At 48.0% G+C, this 21,408-nt stretch overlaps 1 pseudogene; it reads right to left on the reverse strand.

Annotated features, from left to right (window-relative positions):
• Window positions 1-426: 426 nt before the first annotated feature.
• Window positions 427-20,947, reverse strand: LOC121291686 (annotated as a pseudogene).
• Window positions 20,948-21,408: the final 461 nt, after the last annotated feature.

The raw sequence follows: 21,408 nt of genomic DNA on the forward strand, positions 1-21,408 counted from the left end.
TAAATATGCAAGAATAAATGATGGTATTTATTTCAAAACCACAAAAGCTTGTTGCTGAATCTTTTAAATTGTACACACACTCCAAGAGTAAGAAAATACACAATACGTTCCATACAAAACATACTGATTACAGGCAGTAAGAAAGCAAAGACATTCTGCCTGCGACATCTGTAAATGGGACAGCACAAATATATACATAGACAAAACCATTACCCTGCCCACAAAAGCCCACACAATACCCCAGTCTCATTACGCTGACCCCCTTATTCAATTCCACATTTCCCCCTCCCCACTTTCCCCTCTCTCACTTCCCATCCTATCACTCCTCTCAATTACACACCTAACACTCCCCTCCTCATTTCTCCTTGCCCATTATCCCCTCCCGCAGTCACCCTCCCCCTTTCACATTCCCTGTCCTTAATTCGTTGAGGCATCAGCACCGATAACTGTAATTTCTCCCTCTTTATATTTTTTACATCCTTTGCTGGTTTCTAAAATTTTCCCAAACTTCTGATCTACCACTAATCTTTGCAACATTAGACACATTTTCTTACATTTTGATACCATCCTTAACTTGCTTAGTTTGACATGGATGTGGCCCCTTCTCCTCGAGTCTTTCCTTCTCAATGGAATACGTCTTCCTTGAGAGTTATGGGATACATCAATAGGTATCTCCCAGTGTTTATTAGCCATCTTACCTTTAAACTGCTTTCCCAGTCTACTTGTCTAAGTCTAGGTTCATCAATTTGTAATTGCCTTTGTTAAAGTTTAAAACACTGGTTTTTGACCCAAGTTTCACACTTTCAAACTGAACGTAACCTTTAGCAGTACAGCACTCCCTCAGTCCTTCCCCTGTGACAGGGCGGCACACCCTTAGCATTTCCCTTACAAAAGTGCAGCACTCAATCAGTACCACCCCTCCAACAATACTGCAGCACTTAATTTCAGGGAGATGTGCGCTCTTTCGCAACAACCCCTTCCCCTGCGCCACTGTAACTGCCAGTACCCACCTGCCCCTCCAACCAACCGGGAAACAAACCCTCACTAGACACCCACTCTGCCTCACAGTGAAAGCAGTGAGTGAATTGGCCGTGAGTGAGTTGCATTCCGAGACTCTGTGCAGGTTAAGCTGAGCGGATCAGAGCAGGTTAAAAATTGTGGCCTGAAGTAGAGAAACTGCAGACATTTACAGTTCTATTTATACAGTAACAATGTAGAGCCACCACGATTCACTCGCTGTCATCTCGAGGAAATCACATCCTCCAGGATTCACTCATCCACTTCTCCCACTGATCTCGGGAACTGATATCCCTGGATTACTGGTCAGGACCTGGGAGGACACTGGGGAAGAGAAAGAAATACATAGTTAGAGAAAGAGGAAAACCCAGCAGACCCACAACACCCTCAACAAGATCCATTAGACCCACAACAAAACCCAGCAGACACTCGACACCTAAAACTGCAGAAACCTGGAAGAATACAGAAAGTCTAGGGGTGAAATTAAAAGGGAAATTTGGAAATCAAAGAGAGGACATGAAAAAAAATATGTAAGTAAAATCAAGGAATATTCTAGGAGGGGTAGATGAAGTGAGAGATCTTGGCGTACACAGGTGACACATGTCCCTGAAGGCAGCAGTTCAAGTAGACAAGGTTGTAAAGAAGGCATATGGAATGCTCTCCTTCAATGGCAGAGGTATAGAATATAAAAGTAAGGATATAATATTGGAATTGTATAAAACACTGGTGAGGCCACAACTGGAGTATTGTGTGCAGTTCTGGTCATCACATTACAGGAAGGACGTAATAGCTCTGGAGAGATGCAGAGGAGGCTTACAAGAATCTTGCCAGGGTTAGAAAAGTGTAGCTACTAGGAAAGATTGGATAGGTTGGGGTTATTGTCCTTAGAAGGAAGAAGGCTGAGAGGTGACTTGATTGAGGTGTACAAAATTATGAGGAGAAAATTGTTTCCCTTGGTGGAAAATTCTAGAACCTGGGGACATAGATTCAAGATAAGTGGCAGAAGGTGTAGGGGGGACATGAGGAAGGTCTTTTTTATGCAGAGGGTAGTGGGTGTCTGGAATTCACTGCCCAAGTTGGTGGTAGAGGCAGAAACTCTAAACTCTTTGAAAAAGTACCTGGATCTGCACCTTAAGTGCTGTAAGCTGCAGGACTATGGATCGAGTGCAAGAAGGTGGGATTAGAAAGGGCACCTGGGTGTCCTCAAGCTGGCATGGACAAGATGGGCTGAATGGCTTCCTTCTATGCTGTAACCTTTCTATCGTTCTATGGTTCTAAGGAGCATCCAAAGATGTTTTACCAGTACATAAAGAACAAGAGGGTAATGAAGGGAAGAGCAGGGCCTATCGGAGACCAACAAGATAACCTGTGTGAGGATGTGGTAAGGGTCTTAATGAAGACTTGGCAACTGTCTGTGGAAAACAGGGGACCTATGATGATACAAAGATGTGATTCAGGAAGAAGAGTGTGAATGGTTGAATGGGATAAACATTGCAAGAGAGAAACTATTAATGGGGTTGCTGACTTTGAAAGTAAACAAATCACCATGTTGTTAAAAGATGCAAGGGAGGAAATTGTAGAGACTCTGACGATCATAATCATTCCTGCCTGACCACAGGAGTGGGGGAACAGGATTGAAGAACTGAGGAATTATAGACCATTTAGCTTAATATCTGTGGTGGGAAAATTATTGGAATGAATTTTGAGGAACCTTTGTTTAGAAAGGCGTAGATTAATCAAGGAAAGTCAGCATGGATTTGTAAAGGAAGATTATCACTGAGTAAACTGATTGAATCTTTTGAAGGGGTAACAAGGAGGGTTGATGAGGGCAGTGAAGCGAATGTGGTCAACATGGATTAGAATAACGCTTTAGACATGGTCCCTTATTGCAGGCTGGGTAGATAAGTAAGAATCCTTGGCACCCAAGTGGCAGTGACAAATTGGATCCACAATTGCCTCAGTGACAGGAAGCAAGGGTTAAGGGTGTTTTTGTGATTGGAAGGCTGTTACCAGTGGGGGTTTCACAGGGCTCTGCACTCGCTGCCTTGCTTTTTGTAGGTTATATAAATAATTTCAATTCAAATGTAGGGGGAATGATGAAGAAGTTGCAGATGATACAAACATTGTCCATGTGGTTGACAGTGAGGAGGAAAGTTTCAGACTGCAGGAAGATAGAGATGGTCTGGTCAGCTGGGGACAAAAATGGAAAATGGAATTCAACTTGGAAAAGTGTGAGGTGATGCATTTTGGGAGGTGCAACAAGGCAATGGGAACCCCCAGTAAATGGGGGGTAAATACTGAGTAATGTGGAGGAACAGAGGGACCTTGGAGTGTATATCCACAGACTGGTAAAGGTGCCAGGACAGGTCAATAATGTCAATAGGTAGCACCAGCAAAACCCCATCAGACCCCCAATCACCAACAAAACCCAGCAGACCCATTCTCAAGAACCAGCAAACCCAACGTACAAACATCAGCAAAACTGGTCAAACCCACGTCCAAACATCAGTGTAACCCATCAGACCCACTTCCAAAACATCGAAAACCTGTCAGACCCAGACATCAACAAAATATCAGAACCACCGCACCACACCCCTCCCCAAAGACCACAAAAACCCACCCCCCCCAAAACATTAGCAAAACCCAGCACACCAACATCCTAAATAGCAGCAAAATCCACATGGGCACAGGAACTGGAGAGGCTATTTCCTCGAGTCTGTTCCACCATTCAACGGGATCATGGCTGGTCTGTGGCCTAACTCCACATGGACCCGTCTTGGTCCCATATCCCTTACTTTTGAGATTTAGAGATTTCTCTTAACCAACGGTATTAACAGTTGATTGAGCATCAGTCGCCTTTGGAGGAAGAGAGTTCCAAGCTTTTACCACCCTTAGAAGTGTTTCTAAGTTTCACTCTCAAGAGGCCTGGTTCTAATTTTTAGCCTGTGTGCTCCTAGTTCTCGACTCTGCAACTAACAGAAATGGTTTCTCTCTAGCTACGATAACTATTTCCCTTAATATCGTGAAAGCCTCAACAAATCACCACTTAGCTTTCTAAATTTCATGGGATACAAACCCGGTTTCTTTAATCTCTCCTCATAATCTAACTCGAGGACCAGGTACCATTCTAGTAAATCTATGCTGCACTCCTTAAAGATCAATAAATCTGCTTAAGTTCTAGAGTTCTGCACAGCTCTGAGTTCTGCATCAGATCCATACCCCATCCAGCACAAACCATCCTGCAAACACCCAACAATTCAGAATCCCACGAGAGTGACAACATTAAAACCCAGTAACCAATTTCAGCAGAAACTCTGGGCACCTCAACTCCCTCAAAGGAAGTTGAACAGCTCGCAGGAGGCTAAGGCCAGGATGAGATGTTTCCAGATGTTTCTACACACCAACCCCATCTCCCACTCCCCACACGATATCTCCACCCTCAGTACCATACACAAACAGCCATCTCCTGAAGCCCAGTCTCCAAATTCGGTGTTGAATTGTATGAGCTGCTCTTTAGTGATTATACAGGGAGTGATAGACACTGAGGTCACATTCCACCCACCAGGTTGTACAGTTAACACCAATTGTAATATCCCAGTTAGAAGGAATCTGCTCCCACTATTGATCGAACACAATTCATACCTGAGTAATTGATAGAGGAACTGGTTGAGGAATCTCCTTTATCAGAAGCTGTTAAAGGAATAAGAGGCATTAAAATAACTGTTCATTATCAGAGAGACAGAGACAGAGCCAGCACACGAGATACAAAGGCAGAAAGAGAGAGAGAGAGAGTCAGAAAAAACACAGAATGCAACAGTGATGCATACACATAAACAGACACAGAAATAGACAGACACAAACAGACAGACAGTCACGGAATGAGAGGTACAGAAAGCAAGATAGACAGAGGAGAGAGATTCACAGCGAGGTGAGAGGTGGAAGGTGGAAGAGTTATAAATAAGGCAAATGCACATGGGATACAGGGTAATTTGATAAGGTGGGTTCAAAAATTGGCTTAGTTGTAGGAGACAGAGGGTGATGACAGAAGGATGCTTTAGTGACTGGAAGCCAGTGTCCAGTGGTGTACCACAGGGATCTGTGCTGGGTCCCTTATTATTTGTCATTTATATAAACGACATAGATGACTATGTGCGGTTTAGGATTAGTAAGTTTGTAGATAACCCAAAGATTGGTAGGGTGGTTAACAGTGAGGTTGAGTGTCTTGGGCTGCAGGAAGATATAGATGGGTTGGTCAAATGGGCAGATAAGTGGCAGATGGAATTTAAACCTGAAAAGTGTGAGGTGATACACTTTGGAAGGAATAATTTGACAAGGAAGTATTCAATGAACATGCCGGAAGGCACTAGGAAGTTCTGAGGAACAAAGGGACCTTGGCAATTGTGTCCATAGATTTCTGAAGGCAGAGAGGCATGTTAGTGGGGTGGTAAAAAAGGCATATGGGACACTTGCCTTTATCAATCGAGGCATAGATTACAAAAGTAGGGAGATCATGTTGGAGTTGTATAGAACCTTGGTGAGGCCACAGCTGGAGTACTGTGTGCAGTTCTGGTCGCCACATTATAGGAAGGATGTGAATGCACTGGAGGAGGTGCAGAGAGGATTCACCAGGATGTTGCCTGGGATGAAACATTTAAGTTATGAAGAGAGGTTGGGCTGTTTTCATTGGAGCAGAGAAGACTGAGGGGTGACCTGATCAAGGTGTACAAGATTATGAGGAGCATGGACAGGGTGGATAGGGAGCAGCTGTTCCCCTTAGTTGAAGGGTCAGTCACAAGGGGGCATAAGTTCAAGGTGAGGGGCAGGAGGTTTAGGGGGGATGTGAGGAAAACCTTCTTTACCCAGAGGGTGGTGATGGTCTGGAATGCGCTGCCTGGGAGGGTGGTGGAGGCGGGTTGCCTCACATCCTTTAAAAAGTACCTGGATGAGCACTTGGCACATCATAACATTCAAGGCTATGGGCCAAATGCTGGTAAATGGGATTAGGTAGGTAGGTCAGGTGTTTCTCACATGTCGGTGCAGACTCGATGGGCCGAAGGGCCTCTTCTGCACTCTGTGACAAACACAAAAAGAGAGAGAGAGAAACACAGAGAAAGGAATAGACACACACACACAGATCCCAATGAGCTATTAAGTTTATTTGACACAGAATGGAGAATGATTCACACAGTTACACACAGATCCAGAGGATGTTTGATGATCAGCTTACTCAGTGTAGGATTGTAGCCGCTCTTCCCTCTCACTGTAAAACAAGGAATGTTCAGTGAGTGATGAGAGACTGACAGAAAATCAGAGAGAAGACAGACTGGAACTCTGAGTGAAAGGGAGAGATAGACCCTCCCTCATACTGAGACCCTCGCTCCCGCCCTGACCCGGGCCCCTCGCTCCCGCCCTGACCCGAGCCCCTCGCTCCCGCCCTGACCCGAGCCCCTCACTCCCGCCCTGACCCGAGCCCCTCACTCCCGCCCTGACCCGAGCCCCTCGCTCCCGCCCTGACCCGAGCCCCTCACCACCGCCCTGACCCGGGCCCCTCGCTCCCGCCCTGACCCGGGCCCCTCGCTCCCGCCCTGACCCGGGCCCCTCACTCCTGCCCGGACCCGGGCCCCTCGCTCCCGCTCTGACCCGGGCCCCTCACTCCTGCCCTGACCTGAGCCCCTCGCTCCCGCCCTGACCCGGGCCCCTCGCTCCCGCTCTGACCCGGGCCCCTCACTCCTGCCCTGACCTGAGCCCCTCGCTCCCGCCCTGACCCGAGCCCCTCACTCCCGCCCTGACCCGAGACCCTCGCTCCCGCCCTGACCCGAGCCCCTCACTCCCTCCCTGACACGAGCCCCTCACTCCCTCCCTGACCCGAGCCCCTCACTCCCGCCCTGACCCGAGCCCCTCACTCTCTCCCTGACACGAGCCCCTCACTCCCTCCCTGACCCGAGCCCCTCGCACCCTCCCGGACCAGAGCCCCTCGCTCCCGCCCTGACCCAATCCTGGGACCTCCCCCTCTACCATGAGCCGCTCACCCCCTCAACCCCCCTCACCCTGGGGCCCTTCCACCCACTCTCCCATCGACCTGTGACCTTACACAATGCACTGAGCCACTGAACCCCGAGACCCTTCACCCGACCCTGAGGAACAGCCCAGCAACCTGGGCCATTCCTTCATAAACTAAGATCCTCACTCCAACAGCCTGAGCCATCCCTACCCTGAGACCCTCCCCCAAACACGTAGGTTCCTCACCCACACTGAGCCCCTCACAATCCCCCACGAGACCTCCCACCCACCACCACACTGGGCGACCCTCTCTCAACCCCTCCAAAACCCTGAACCGCCAGTGAGGGGCTACCATTGTCTCTCCAATTTCTACCTTTCTTCTTATAGACGACGACAGCCACAACGGTGAGAGCGATGATCCCGATGATCCCGAGTATAATCCCAACCGGAACAAGAACCTGGGACCGAGACTTTGATTCTGTGATATTAAAGTGAGAGTGAGTGAGGGTGTGAGAGAGAGAGGGAGAGATGGAGAGGAAGAGAGAGAGAATGACAGAGAGAGAGCACGAGTGGGAGGGAATGAATGAGAGGGTGAATCAGTGAGAAAATCAGGATTATGTTGAGATATAAGGCACAGAAACAGGCCATTCGGCCTGATCAGTCCATGCTGGTGACTATGCTCCATTCCAGCCTCCTCCCATCTTTCCTCATCTCTATCCATCATCGTAACCCTCTGTTCCCTTCTCCCTTATGTGGGTGTCCAGCTTCCCCTTAAACACGTCCACACTATCCGCTCCAACCACTCCCTGTGATACTGAACTCCACATTCTCACTGCTCTCTAGGTAAAGGAGTTTCTTCTGAATTCACTTTTGGATTTTGTGGTCACTATTTTATATTGATGGCTCCTAGAGGAAGAAAATCCTCTTTGTATCGACTTTATTGAAACATTTTCATCATTTTAAAGATATTGGGTCACGCTTCAGCCTCATTTTTCAAGAGAAAAGAGACCCAGCCTGTGAATCCTTTCCCAATATGTATACCCACGCATTTCTGGGATCATCATTGTGAATCTTCTCTGCACCCTCTCCAGTGCCTCAATATCATTGTTACAATATCATGACCAGAACTGCACACAGTACTATAAGGATGCTCTAACTAAGGTTCGACACAGGTTTAGCATCGCTCCCCTACTTTTCAATTCTATCCCTCCAGAATTAAAACTTAGTGCTGGATTGTTTTTATCTTTTATGTCCTTCCTAACCTGTGGTGGAAATTCTGCTGATTGATGTATTTCTACTCTCAGATCCCTTTGTTCCTCTATCCCATCCAGACTCGCACTTCCAAGTAATAATTCACCTCCCTATTCTTCCTACCAAAATGTACTTGCTCTCATCTGTGTTGAACTTCATTTGCCAATTATGCAAGTTTATTACTGTCCTCCTGTAATGTGCAGCAGTCCTCCTCAGTATTGATTCTCCGTCCCAACCTGGTGTCATCCATGAATTTAGAAATTTTGTTTATATTTCCAAATGGTTTATGTAAATTGTGAACAGCAGTGGTCCCAGCACTGATCCATGTGGAACACCATTTCCACCTTCTGACACTCTGAATAACTATCCTTTACTCTCTATGCTTTCTCTCTTGAACCCAGCTAGCAATCCATTCTGTCACTTATCCCCTGGCTCCACATTCTCTGACTCTATAATGGGGCAGCTTATCAGAGGTCTTTTAAAAATCCAGAAAATTAAACTTACTGCATCATTCTTGTGTACTCTCTCTCACTGTTTCCTCCTCAAAATAGAATAAGGCTGGCCAAAAAATATTTTCCCTTTTAATATCCATGTTGACCATTCATATACATGTTATTTCTTTCTAGATGTTCCTCTATTCTCTCCTTTAGGAGGGATTACATTATTTTTCCTACCACCGATGTTAAGCTGACTGACATTAAATTCCAGGATACACTGGGCCCTATCGTACACTTATATCCCAGGATACTTCTAATCCTATCCCTCTGTAATATTCCAGGATACATTGGATTCTGTCATACTGTACTTTCCTATATTTCACAGGGTCCTACCATACTGTATTATCCCAGGATTCACGGGGTCCTGTCATACTGTGCTAACCCAGGGTTCACGGGGTCCTGTCATACTGTACTATCTCAGGATTTACTGGTCCTGTGTTTACTGTTCTAGCCTAGAATTCATGGGGTCCAGTCATATTACACTACGCCAGGATTCTCAAGGTGCTGTCATACTGTGCTCTCCCAGGATTCACTGATTGCAGTCATACTGTACTGTCCCAGGATCCACTGCTTTCTGTCATACTGTACTATTCCAGGATTCAGATCTCTGTCATATTGTACTATCCCAGGATTCACAAGGTCCTGTCATAATGTACTATCCCTGGATTCTCAGATTTCTGTCATACTGTACTATCCCAGGATTTAAAGAGTCCTGTCATACTGTACTGTCCCAAGGTTCACTGGTTTCTTTCATACCGTACTATCCTATGGTTCGTGGTATCCTGCCCATACTGTACTATCCCAGGATTCACTGGTTTCTGTCATACTGTACTATCCCAGGATTCACAGCCTCCAGCCATAATATACTACCCCAGGATTCAGTGGTTTCTGTCATACTGCTCTCTCCCAGGTTTCAATGGTGTCTCTTATGCTCTACTATCCCAGGATTCACTGCTCCAAGCCATACTGTGCACTATTAGGATTCTCAAGGTCCTGTCATGCTGTACTTTCCCAGGATTCATGGGGTCCTGCAATACTGTACTATCCCAGGATTCACTTTTCTGTAATATTGTACTGTCCCAGGATCCACGACTTCCTGTCATACTGTACTGTCCTAGGTTTCAATGGTTTCTGTCATGCTGTACTATCGCAGGATTTCATGGTTCCTGTCATACTGTATGGTCCTAGGGTTCACTGGTTTCGGTCATACTCTACTATCCTATTATTCATTGCGTCCTGTAATACTGCACTTTTCCAGGATTCACTGGGTCCTCTCATACTGCGCTATACCAGGATTCACTGTATCTACAATATTGTACCATCCCAAGATTCACAGGGTGCTGTCATACTGTACTATCCCAGGATTCACATATGTCTGTCATACTGTAGTGTCCCAGGTTTCAATAGTTTCTGTCATATTGCACTATCATATGATTCATGGTATCCTGTCATTCTGTACTATCCCAGGATTCATGGGGGTCCTGTGTTTTCTGCACTAGCCCAGAATTCATGGCGTCCTATCATACTGCACTGTTCCAGGATTGACAGGGTCCTTTCATACTGCACTATCCCAGGATTGACGGGGTCCTGTCATACTGTATTCTCCCAGGGGTCACTAGTTTCTGTCATACTGTGCTGTCCCAAGTTTCAACGGTTTCAGTCATCCTGTGGTATCACAGGATTTACTGGTTCCTGTCATACTGTACTATCCCAGGATTCACTGGTTTCTGTCCTGCTGTGCTATCCCAAAATTCAATGGTTTCTGTCATATTGTACTTTCCCAGGATTCACAGGGTCCTGACATACTATAATATCCCAGGATTGACTGGTATCAGTCATACTGTACTACCCTAGGATTCACAATGTGTTGTCATACAGTACTATCCTCTGATTCACAGATCCTGTCATACTGTAGTATTCCAGTGTTCACTGGTTTCTCTCATTCTGTGCCGTCTCAGGATTCACTGCTTCCTGTCATACTGGACTACCCCAGGTTTCACTAACTTTTGTCATACTGTACGATCACAGGTTTCATCAGGTCCTGTCATACTGTATTATCCCAGGATTCATGGGGTCCTGTGTTTTCTGCACTAGCCCAGAATTCATGGCTTCCTATCATACTGCAATATTCCAGGATTGACAGGGTCCTATCATTCTGTACTATCCCAAGATTCATGGGGTCCTGTCATACTGTATTCTCCCAGGGGTCATTAGTTTCTGTCATACTGTGCTGTCCCAAGTTACAATGGTTTCGGTCATCCTGTGGTATAACAGGATTTACTGGTTCCTGTCATACTGTACTATCCAGGATGCATCATTTTCTGAAATACCATCCTATCCTAGGATGCACTGGTTTCTGTCCTGCTGTACTATCCCAAAATTCAATGGTTTCTGTCATATTGTACTTTCCCGGGATTCACAGGGTCCTGACATACTATAATATCCCAGGATTGACTGGTATCAGTCATACCATATTATCCTAGGATTCACTGTGTGTTGTCATACTGTACTATCCTCTGATTCACAACATCCTGTCATACTGCAGTATTCCAGGGTTCACTGGTTACTCTCATACTGGGCCGTCTACGATCACAGGTTTCATCAGGTCCTGTCATGCTGTACTATCCCAGGATACTTTGTCTTGGTTACTCTACCACAGGCGTGATGACTGTGACTCACTGAAAGTGAATATTAATTTCCCTCTGTCTGGGTCCTGGGACTCAGCCTGTCCTGGGCTGACAGCTCAGCACTGACCCTCCCTTCTGTGATCCTGGTCTGAGGCTGGGTTCTCTCGAACAGTGAGAAACAGTCTTACCGTAAATCACCACCTTCTCCTCCTCCAGCCCCCTGTGTTCCACCCGACAGGAATACTCAGCCTGATCCTCCGGATCAAACTCCATCCATTTCCGGATCTGGTAGGTCCTGTCGTGATTGGGTAAGATCCCAGTGGACAGGGTCTCCTCGATCAACACTCCGTCTCTCCACAGAGTCACCTCGATGGCTTGAGGGTAAAACCCGGTGACGACACAGGACAGCCGGTTAGAATCACCCAGACGGGTAAAGAACACGATGGGGGCAACTGAGAGATAAAGAAAGAGGAGTCAGTACAGGAACCTCGAGATAGAGAGTCCCAGGCAGCAACCCATTCACCGACTCCCAGTCAACCCGGCACTCACCACCCCTCACACCCCCTCACTCACCGACCCTCACACCCCCTCACTCACCGACCCTCAGACCCCCTCACTCAACAACCCTCAGTCCCCCTCACTCACCGACCCTCACACCCCCTCACTCACCGACACTCACACCCCCTCATTCACCACCCCTCACACCCCCTCACTCACCGACCCTCACACCCCCTCACTCACCGACACTCACACCCCCTCACTCACCGACCCTCACACACCTTCACTCACCGACCCTCACACCTCCTCACTCACCAACCATCACACCCCCTCACTCACCGACCCTCACACCCCCTCACTCACCGACCCTCACACCCCCTCACTCAGCGACCCTCACACCCCCTCACTCACCGACCTTCACCCCCTCACTCACCGACCATCACACCCCCTCACTCACCGACCCTCACAACCCCTCACTCACCGACCCTCACATCCCTTCACTCAATGACCCTCACACCCCCTCGGTCACCGACCCTCACACCCCCTCACTCAGCGACCCTCACACCCCCTCACTCACCGACCCTCACCCCCTCACTCACCGACCATCACACCCCCTCACTCACCGACCCTCACACCCCCTCACTCACCGACCCTCACACCCCCTCACTCAATGACCCTCAGACCCCCTCACTCACTGACCCTCACCCCCCTCGGTCACCACCTCTCACACCCCCTCGGTCACTGACCTTCACAGCCCCTCGGTCACCGACCCTTACAACCCCTCACTCACCGACCCTCACAACCCCTCACTCACCGACCCTCACATCCCTTCACTCAATGACCCTCACACCCCCTCGGTCACCGACCCTCACATCCCCTCACTCATCCACCCTCACACCCCCTCACTCACCGACCTCAGTCCCCCCTCACTCACCGACTCTCAGTCCCCCCTCACTCACCGACTCTCAGGCACCTCCTCACTCACTGACTCTCAGTCCCCCCCTCACTCACCCACTCTCAGTCCCCCCTCACTCACCGACTCTCAGTACCCCTCCTCACTCACCCCCCACTCACCGACTCTCAGTCCCCCCCTCACTCACCGACTCTCAGTCCCCCTCCTCACTCACCCCCCACTCACCGACTCTCAGTCCCCCCCTCACTCACCGACTCTCAGTCCCCCCCTTACTCACCCCATCACTCACCGACTCTCAGTCCCCCCCTCACTCACCGACTCTCAGTCCCCCCCTCACTCAGTGACCCTCAGACCCCCCTCACTCACCGACCCTCACACCCCCACTCACTTACAGACCCTCAGTCCCCCCGCACTCACCGACTCTCAGTCCCCCCCTCACTCACCAACTCTCAGTCCCCCATCACTCACCGACTCTCAGTCCCCCCCTCACTCAATCGACTCTCAGTCCCCCCGTCACTCACCGACTCTCAGTCCCCCACCCTCACTCAATCGACTCTCAGTCCCCCCGTCACTCACCGACTCTCAGTCCCCCACCCTCACTCAATCGACTCTCAGTCCCCCCCTCACTCACCGACACTCAGTTCTCTCTGTCCATACTCCAGGTATTTCCTCAGCCATTCGATACATTCCACCTCCAGCTAATGTTTCCATCGCTGTTTGTCGACCTTGTACTGGTCCCAGGTGTTTTTGATGTTCTCTCCCCATGGGACCGGTGTCACCCACACCATTTGCTGCGGGTCGAAGCTGATATAATCTCGCCCATCCCATCCCCTCTGGTGGAACCCACTACTGGTCCCATCATCGTTCAGGTCACAACTATATATCATCTGGTAGGTGTGGATTCCTGTCAATCAAACACATGGAGCCAATCAGTCACTGAACCACTGGGAGACTCCACCCATCGCTCACTCAGCCAAACAGCCTCTGGCTCCCATAGATAAAAACAAAAAACTGCAGATGCTGGAAATCCAAAACAAAAACAGAATTACCTGGTAAAACTCAGCAGGTCTGGCAGAATCGGCGGAGAAGAAAAGAGTTGACGTTTCGAGTTCTCATGACCCTTCAACAGAACTGATTTTTCTTTACAAGGAGAGGGGTGAAATATAAGCTGGTTTAAGGTGGGGGGGGGAGTGGGGAGAGAAGTGGAGGGGGGTGTTGTTGTAGGTACAAGCAAGCAGTGATAGGAGCAGATCATCAAAAGATGTCACAGACAAAAGAACAAAAGAACACAGAGGTGTTGAAGGTGGTGATATTATCTAAATGAATGTGCTAATTAAGAATGGATGGTAGGGCGCTCAAAGTATAGCTCTAGTGGGGGTGGGAGGGGCATAAAAGATTTAAAAATAATGGAAATAGGTGGGAAAAGAAAAATCTATATAAATTATTGGAAAAAAAATAAAAGGAAGGGGGAAGAAACAGAAAGGGGGTGGGGATGGAGGAGGGAGCTCAAGAACTAGAGTTGTTGAATTCAATATTCAGTCCGGAAGGCTGTAAAGTGCCTTGTCGAAAGATGAGGTGCTGTTCCTCCAGTTTGCGTTGGGCTTCACAGGAACAATGCAGCAAGCCCAGGACAGATGTGTGGGCAAGAGAGCAGGGTGGAGTGTTAAAATGGTAAGTGACAGGGAGGTTTGGGTCATTCTTGCGGACAGACCGCAGGTGTTCTGCAAAGCAGTCGCCCAGTTTATGTTTGGTCTCTCCAATGTAGAGGAGACCGCATTGGGACCAACGAATACAGTAGACTAAGTTGGGGGAAAAGCAAGTGAAATGCTGCTTCACTTGAAAGGAGTGTTTGGGCCCTTGGACGGTGAGGAGAGAGGAAGTGAAGGGGCAGGTGTTGTATCTTTTGCGTGGGCATAGGGAGGTGCCATAAGGGGGGGTTGAGGAGTATGGGGTGATGGAGGAGTGGACCAGGGTGTCCCGGAGGGAACGATCCCTACGGAATGCCGACAGGGGGGGTTAAGGGAAGATGTGTTTGGTGGTGGCATCATGCTGGAGTTGGCGGAAATGGCGGAGGATGATCCTTTGAATGCGGAGGTGGTGGGGTGATAAGTGAGGACAAGGGGGACCATACCATGTTTCTGGGAGGGAGGAGAAGGCGTGAGGACGGATGCGCGGGAGATGGGCCAGACACGGTTGAGGGCCCTGTCAATGACCGTGGGTGGAAAACCTCGGTTAAAGAAGAAGGAGGACATGTCAGAGGAACTGTTTTTGAAGGTAGCATCATTGGAACAGATGCGACGGAGGTGAAGGAATTGAGAGAATGGGATGGAGTCCTTACAGGAAGCGGGGGTGTGAGGAGCTGTAGTCGAGGTAGCTGTGGGAGTTGGTAGGCTTGTAATGGATATTGGTGGACAGTCTATCACCAGAGATTGAGACAGAGAGGTCAAGGAAGGGAAAGGAAGTGTCAGAGATGGACCACGTGAAAATGATGGAGGGGTGGAGATTGGAAGCAAAATTAATAAATTTTTCCAAGTCCCGACGAGAGCATGAAGCAGCACCGAAGTAATCATTGTTGTACCGGAGAAAGATTTGTGGAAGGGGGCCGGAGTAGAACTGGAACAAGGAATGTTCCACATACCCCATAAAGAGACAGGGATAGCTGGGGCCCATGCGGGTACCCATAGCCACACCTTTTATTTGGAGGAAGTGAGAGGAGTTAAAGGAGAAATTGTTCAGTGTGAGAACAAGTTCAGCCAGACGGAGGAGAGTAGTGGTGGATGGGGATCGTTCGGGCCTCTGTTCGAGGAAGAAGCTAAGGGCCCTCAGACCATCCTGGTGGGGGATGGAGGTGTAGAGGGATTGGACGTCCATGGTGAAGAGGAAGCGGTTGGGGCAAAGGAACTGGAAATTTTTGATGTGACGTAAGGTGTCAGAGGAATCACGGATGGAGGTGGGAAGGGACTGGACAAGGGGAGAGAGAAGGGAGTCAAGATAACGAGAAATGGGTTCTGTGGGGCAGGAGCAGGCTGACACGATCGGCCTACCGGGACAGTTCTGTTTGTGGATTTTGGGTAGGAGGTAGAAGCAGGCCGTCCAAGGTTGGGCGACTATCAGGTTGGAAGCTGTGGGAGGAAGATCCCCAGAGAAGATGAGGTCAGTGACAGTCCTGGAAACAATGGCTTGATGTTCAGTGATGTGGTCATGGTCCAGGGAGAGGTAGGAGGAAGTGTCTGCGAGTTGACGCTCAGCCTCCGCGAGGTAGAGGTCAGTGCGCCAGACAACAACAGCACCACCCTTGTCAGTGGGTTTGATGACAATGTCAGGGTTGAACCTGAGAGAACGGAGTGCAGTAAGTTCAGAGAGAGAGAGATTAGAATGGGTGTGAGAAGCAGAGAAATTGAGACGACTAATGTCGCGCCGACTGTTCTCAATGAAAAGATCAAGAGAAGGTAAGAATCCAGAGGGAGGGGTCCAGGTTGAGGGAGAATATTGGAGGTGGGTAAAAGGATCCGTTGAATGGGGAGAGGACTCCTGCCCAAAGAATTGAGCCCGGAGACGAAGACTGCGGAAGAAGAGTTCAGCATCGTGCTGAGCCCGAAATTCATTGAAATGAGGGCGTAAGGGTGTGAAACTAAGTCCTTTGCTAAGCACTGAATGTTCAGCATCGGAGAGGGGAAGGTCAGGGGGTATAGTGAATACACAGCTGGGGCTGGGATTGGAAGATGGGGTGGGGACGGAGGGACAGGCAGGGGTGGAGGGTCCTAGATGGGTGTTGGTGTCGATGAGTTGTTGGAGCAACTCATTTTTTTCCAATAATTTATATAGATTTTTCTTTTCCCAACTATTTCCATTATTTTTAAATCTTTTATGCCCCCCCACCCCCCACCCCCGCTAGAGCTATATTTTGAGTGCCCTACCATCCATCCTTAATTAGCACATTCGTTTAGATCATATCACCAACTTCAACACCGCTGTGTTCTTTTGTCTGTGACATCGTTTGATGATCTGCTCCTATCACTGCTTGCTTGTCCCTACAACCACACCACCCCCCCTCCACTTTTCACCACCCCCCCCCCCAACCAACCTTAAACCAGCTTATATTTCACCCCTCTCCTTGTAAAGAAAAATCAGTTCTGTTGAAGAGTCATGAGGACTCAAAACGTCAACTCTTTTCTTCTCCGCCGATGCTGCCAGACCTGCTGAGTTTTTCCAGGTAATTCTGTTTTTGTTCTGGCTCCCACATCTCAATCCACTCCTTGTTTCTCCCAATGCCGGACACACTCAATCCACAGGAAGAGACCGAGCGGTGGGACAACAAGGACTCACCTCCCGACTGGTTGGTCCGGGCCATGAGGATCGGAAGATATTCTTTGACATCCTGCTCCTGTTCCTGAGCCAGCATCGTCTTCCGCTCCCAGGACTCACGCCCCTCACTCTCCATCATCCACATCTCCCGGGGGATCAACACTTTCCCATCGCTGTCGTACATAACAAACTGAACGCCATCCACATAACCAACAGCTACAAACTCCGGAATACCAGGAATCGGAGTCATAACAGTGAAGAAATAGCGGCGAGTGTGAGAGCCTGAAACACAGAGAGAGAGAGGCATCAGGAGGACATGAACCCCTAACACCAACCCCAAAACCCCAACTCAACAGAAAGGTAGACCCACCCCACCCTGATTTCCTTCTCCAATTCCCCCACAGTTGACCTGAAGCCTGTGATCTCCCATCCTGACACTTCACTGATTCAAGATTCCCAGTATCCAGCCGTTCGTTCCATTGCCAATCTTTTTAAATCAGTGCCCTCTGGTTCTCAATCCTTCCTCCAGTCGGAACAGCTTCCCTTGATCTACTCTGTCAAGAAACCGAATGATTCTGAACACAGCCATCAAATCTCCTTTCAACCTCCTCCCCCAAGAGAACAGCCCCAGCTTCTCCTGTCCTCGGTCTTCTCACTAAATGGTGTCACTTCACATCTTTCAGCATTAAATTTTATCAGCCGCTTGTCAGCCCATTCCACAAACCTCTTTATGTCCTGTTGAGGTCTATCATTGTCCCCCTCACAGTTTACAACAGTTCAACTGCTGTGTCATCCGCAAATTATGTCCCGTATACAAAAGTCTGGCTCATATCTGTATAATATATATTTATTACACATATATATAGACTGCAGTTTTGGACACTTGGGTTGGTTAGGACCTGGGATGCAATGTCTGAGAGCGTGATGGAGAATTTAATTTATGATCTCAAGGGAGAATTGGATAATTATCTGAAGAGAAAAGAAGTGAGAAAAAATGGGAAGAAGGTGAAGGAATGGGTCTAGCTGACTGGTGCTGGCAGAGAGCCAGCAGGGACACAACCTGCCAAATAACCTCCTCCTGTTCTGTAATGGTTCCATAATTCTATTGAGAGGGCAAATGAGCAGCAAAACTGTGGCAGATGGAGTTCAACAGGGGCAACTGTGAGGTTATCCAATTAGATTTAATGAATAATATTGGAATATTTTCGATATGTCTAAACTTCGATATTGTTTTGTTTGTTTACTGCACAGGAAAGAAAGTGGAAAGAATAGGAAAGCAGAATGAGAGAATGCTATGGTAGAGAGGGATCTGGGTGTTCTTACACATGCGTCACTAAAAGTCAGCATGCAGAGACAGCAAGTGATTAGGAAAGCAAATATAATAGCAGCCTTAATTATAAGAGGGATTGAGTATTATAATGGGAACATCTTGCTAGAAATGTACAGGGCATTGGTGTGATTGCATTTCAAGTACTGTGTACAGTTTTGGTATCCTTATTAAAGGAGGAATATACTTGCATTGGAGACATTCAAAGAAGGTTCTTTAAGCTGGTTCCTGGGATATAGGGAAAGGGCTGAGGAAAAGGTAAAGCAGGTTAGGCCTACACTTGTAGTTTAAAGAATGAGAGATGACCTTATTGAAATGAATAAGATTGTGAAGGGTCCTAACAGAATAAGTGCTGAGGGGGTGTTTCCTCCCTTGGGAGAATCTAGAACTAGGGGACACAGTTTGAAAATAGGGATCTGTCATTTAAGATAGAGATGAGGGGTAAATTCCTCTCAGAAGGTCAGTAATTTTTGTACTTCACCACCCCAGAGAGCAGTAGAGGCTGGGTCAGTGAATATATTCAAGTGTTGAGTTAGAGGGATTTTTGATCTATCGGGGAGTCAATGGGGTGGGGGCAGGTAGGCAGGAAAGTGGAGTTAAGGCCACAATCAGATTAGCTGTGATCTCACTGAATGGTGGAGCAGACTCGAGGGGATAAATAGACGACACCTGCTCCTATTTCCTCTGTGTTCTACTGTTGGAAATTAGGACCAGGGGCAACTGTTAAAGATCAGTGAACAGATATAATAAGGATTTGGAAAGACTGATGGAATGTTGGCCTTTATCTCAAGGACTGGAATACAAAGGGTTAGGATTAAGTTATGTTCCAGTTTATAGAAAGCTCTGGTTAGACTCCATCTGGAGTAAGTGTGTTCAGTTCTGGGCACCGCACCTCAGGAAAGATGGATTGGCTTTGGAGGGGGTGCAGCACAGATTCACAAGAATGATACCCGGGCTAAAAAAGTACAACATGAGAACAGCTTGGATAAACTAGCATTGTATTTCCTTGAGTTTAGAAGATTGAAGGATGATTTAATCGAAGTGTTTTGAGATGTAGCAAGGATTTCATAGAATCAATACTGAGAAACTATTCCCCTGGTGGGGAATCAAGGACAAGGGGGATATTAACTTCTAATTAGAGCCAGGCTGTTTCAGGTTGATATCAGGAAGCACTTCTTCACACAAAGGGTGAGGGAAATCTGGAACATTCTCCCTCTAAAAGTTACTGATGCTGGGGCTCAATCAGAGCTTTCAAACTCAGATGGATTTTTGTTGGGAAAGGGTGCAGAGTAATATGGGGTAAAGGTGCAAAAATGAAGTTGAAATACAAAATAACCACGACCTAATCAAATGGTGGAACAGGCTCAAGGAGCTACACGCTCCTCCTGTCCCGATCACCCAATATTAATCACCCTCCCCGCTCTCCCTCTCCAGCCATATGTCGCTGTGTTTCAGTTTCACCACCCACCCATGGTCTTTCTCACTCTCCAGCCACAGTACCCACTCTAGCACAAACCCTCTCACACCCTATCATTCACTTACCCAGGGTTAATTCCCCAGTACCTAGACTGACATTGCCCCTTTCTGAGCCGATCATTCACTGACCCAGAGTTCATTCCCCAGTACCCAGACTGGCATTCAACCTCTCAGACACCCATTACTCACTGACCCAGGGTTAAATATAATATCACCACCTTCAACACCTCTTTGTCCTTTTGTCTGTGACACCTTTTGGTTATCTCCACCTATCACTGGCCCTCTATCCAGCTCTACTTGTCCCACCCCCCTTAAACTAGCTTATATTTCACCTCTCTTCTATTTTTACTTAGTTCTGTTGAAGAGTCATTCGGACTCGAAACGTTAACTGTGCCCCTCTCCGCAGATGCTGTCAGACCTGCTGAGTTTTTCCAGGTTTTTTTTTTTGTTTTGGATTTCCAGCATCCGCAGTTTTTTGCTTTTAATTCCCCAGTACCCAGACAGACATTGCTCCCCTCAGACCACATTACTCACTGACCCAGGGTTAATGCCCCAGTACACAGACTGGTATTGCACCTCTCAGACCCCATGACTCATTCACCCAGGGTTAATTCCCCAGTTCCCAGACGGACCTTGCTCCCCTCAGGCCCTATTATTCACTGACCCAGGGTTAATGCCCAGGTACCCAGACTAGCATTACCCCTCTCAGATCCCATTACTCAATGACCCAGCATTAATCCCCAGTATGCAGACTGTCATTGCCGCTCCCAGACCCCATTACTCACTGACCCAGGGTTAATGTCCCAGTACCCTGACTGGCATTGCCCCTCTTACACTCCATTACACATTGACCCAGGGTTAATTTCCCAGTACGCAGACTGGCATTACCCCTCTCAGACCCCATTACTCACCTGCAGACACCTCTCCACACAGAAGGACCAGAACTATCAGTCCAATCATTGTTGATTTGCTCAGGCTGGAAGAAACATTTGGAGGGAAATCCTTCTCCAAGAAAATGAATCTCCTCAAAACGTGAGCTGCTTCCTGTGCGGGTTACTCAGCTTCAATATGATTAGTTCAATGGTAGTTTGTAACCAATCAGAATAAAAGCAGATCATAGTCATCAGTCTCCAGCAGAATAGACTCAGAACAATTTGCAGAAAGAAGCACAAAAAGCTATTGTGAAATACTGCAAAATCCTCCTTGCTAACTTCTGAGAGATAGTGCCAAAATTGGGAGAGCTGTCTCACAGACTAGCCAAGCAACAGCCTAACATAGTCATCCTCATGGAATCATATCCTACAGATAATGTTCCAGAGACCACCATCACCATCCCTGGGTATGTCCTGTCCCACTGGCAGAACAGACCCAGCAGAGGTGGCAGCACAGTGGTTTACAGTTGGGAGGGAGTTGCCCTGGGAGTCCTCAACATCGAATCCAGACGCCATGAAGTCTCATGCCATCAGGTCAAACATGGGCAAGGAAACCAACTGATTA

The sequence above is a fragment of the Carcharodon carcharias genome, chromosome 19 (assembly GCF_017639515.1).
Source record: "Carcharodon carcharias isolate sCarCar2 chromosome 19, sCarCar2.pri, whole genome shotgun sequence".
In the NCBI taxonomy this organism is placed as follows: Eukaryota; Metazoa; Chordata; class Chondrichthyes; order Lamniformes; family Lamnidae; genus Carcharodon; species Carcharodon carcharias.